Genomic DNA, 2,623 nt, shown 5'->3' on the forward strand with positions numbered 1-2,623 from the left:
TGTGTCCCGTGGTGAGGCTGGCCCTGTGGTCATCTCTGTGAATTGCTGTTCTGAGCAGGAACATTGTCCTCAGGGCTTGATGAGCCAGGATGTGCTTCACTTTTTTTCCCCCCTTATTGGCTCCTGTGTGCTCAGACAAGTCCCTCTTCTTGAGCTGTAGCTTCAGTGCTGTCCTATAAAGTGAGTTCTTCTGGGGGAGGGTGGGGAGGGAATCAATTATTTCTTTTTTTTCTCCCTCTGGGTATAGCGTACTTTATTGATGGTACATGACAAGGCCGAGTTCTCTAAGCCCCTCCCCTTCCTTCAGGGGATCTGGATGAAATATTCTGTGTGTTGGGGGATTGAATTAGGGGCAAAGACTCCCCAGCAGCTGAGGGCCTCTCTTCTTCTAGTGCTGTTGCTGGGGCTGGTGGTTGGGGCTCTCACTCCTTGGAGGCCATGTGGACCATGAGGTCCACCACTGTTGCTGTAGCCAAATTCATTGTCATACCAGGAAATGAGCTTCACAAAGTGGTCGTTGAGGGCAATGCCAGCCCCAGCATCAAAGGTGGAAGAGTGGGTGTCACTGTTGAAGTCACAGGAGACAACCTGGTCCTCAGTGTAGCCCAGGATGCCCTTGAGGGGACCATCGGCCGGCTGCTTCACCACCTTCTTGCTGTCATCGTACTTGGCAGCTCTCTCCAGATGCCAGGTGAGATCCATGACAGACACATTGGGGGTGGGGACACGGAAGGCCACGCCAGTAAGTTTCCCATTCAGCTCTGGGATAACCTTGCCCACAGCCTTGGCAGTGCCAGTAGATACGGGGATGATGTTCTGGGCAGCCCCACGGCCATCACGCCAGTTTCTCAGAGGGGCCATCCACAGTCTTCTGGGTGGCAGTGATGGCATGGACTGTGGTCATGAGTCCTTCCACGATGCCAAAATTGTCATGGATGACCTTGGCCAGGGGGGCTAAGCAGTTGGTGGTGCAGGAGGCATTACTAACAATCTTGAGGGAGTTGTCATACTTCTCGTGGTTCATGCTCATCACAAACATGGGGACATCGGCAGAAGGGGCAGAGATGATCACCCTTTTGGCACCGCCCTTCAAGTGAGCCCCAGCCTTCTCTGGGGTTGTGAAGACACCAGTGGACTCTACGACATACTCAGCACCAGCCTCAGCCCACTTGATGTTGGCGGGATCTCGCTCCTGGAAGATGAAGATGGCCTTCCCATTGCCTTTAAGCTTCCCATTCTCAGCCTTGACAGCGCCATTGAACTTGCCGTGGGTGGAATCATACTGGAACATGTAGACCATGTAGTTCAGATCAATGAAGGGGTCATTGATGGCAACAATTTCCACTTTGCCAAAATTGAAAGCAGCCCTGGTGACCAGGGGCCCAATGCGGCCAAATCCGTTCACTACGACCTTCACCTTTGTGTCTCCAGGATGCGGCTGGGACTACACAGGAACGGGAGAGGCGGCTGTCACAAGAGGAGGAGCAGAGAGCCTAATCAATTATTTCTTAAGGAGCTTAAGAAATGGTAACTCTTCTACCTGTGACTCCTACCATATTAGGATTTTTCTGGACACTTCCGGGTTCTGTGTGCTGTATGCTTTCATACAGAAAAGGAACAGCTCTTTTTCCTTAACCATCAACTTTCAGAGTAAGAAGTTGATGCTCTAAGATCCTCTAATGGTAATGAACTTTCTAGAGTTTTTTTCCCCTTTGAATCTGATATTCCTTGTGTATCGTTATGAACTTGAGGGCTTATGTATGCATGTAGTTCAATAAACTACAATTATTTTTTATGTTTAACTTGTCCCACGTTGGGGCAATTTTAAAATAAATTTTATTTTGTGTTGATACAGGAGCCCTGGTGGAAAGATGGTTATGCTTTGGGCTGCAAACAGAAAGGCTGGTAGTTCAAAACCACCAGCAGCTCCATGGGAGAGAGGGGCTTTCTATGCCAGTATAGTCAGTCACAGAAACTCACAGGGGCAGTTCCACCCTCTCTTACAATGAGTCGCAACCAACTTAATGGCAGGGAGTTTGTTTTTTTTGGCATGTATAAAAAGCATTCAGTTTTTAAATCTTATTAAACTTTTAATGATTTATTGAATCCTTTTATGGATATACAGTAAAAGAATGAACTTTATGCAAGTTCTAGTTCAATAAAAATGTTAGTTTCCTTTTCAAATCATTTTATTGGGGGCTCATACAACTCTTATCACAATCCATCCATCCATCGTGTCTAGCACATTTGTAGCCATCATCATTCTCAAAACATTTGCTTTCTACTTGAACCCTTGGTATCAGCTCATTTTCCCCGCCGCTCTTCTGAACACTTGATAATTTATAAATTATTTTTTCATGTCTTAACACTGTCCAATGTCTCCCTTGACCACTTTTCTGTTATCCATCCCCCACCGGGAATGGGTTATATGTAGATCATTGTGATCAGTTGCCCCCTTCTCCACCACCTTTCCCTTACCCTCCTGGTAGCATTCCTCTCAGTCGTGGTCCTGAGGGGTTTATCTGTCCTAGATTCCGTTTCCAGCTTTTTTTTCTTTTAATCTTTTATTAGGGGCTCATACAACTTTATCACAATCCATACATACATCAATGTGTAAAGCACA

General features: G+C 46.8%; 1 pseudogene; it reads right to left on the minus strand.

Moving 5' to 3' along the window:
* Positions 1 to 422: 422 nt before the first annotated feature.
* On the minus strand, positions 423 to 1,315 carry LOC105978462 (annotated as a pseudogene).
* Between the last annotated feature and the right edge of the window lie 1,308 nt (positions 1,316 to 2,623).

The sequence above is a fragment of the Echinops telfairi genome, unplaced genomic scaffold (assembly GCF_000313985.2).
Source record: "Echinops telfairi isolate 266 unplaced genomic scaffold, ASM31398v2 ScPeMD7_70;HRSCAF=299, whole genome shotgun sequence".
Lineage (NCBI taxonomy): Eukaryota > Metazoa > Chordata > Mammalia > Afrosoricida > Tenrecidae > Echinops > Echinops telfairi.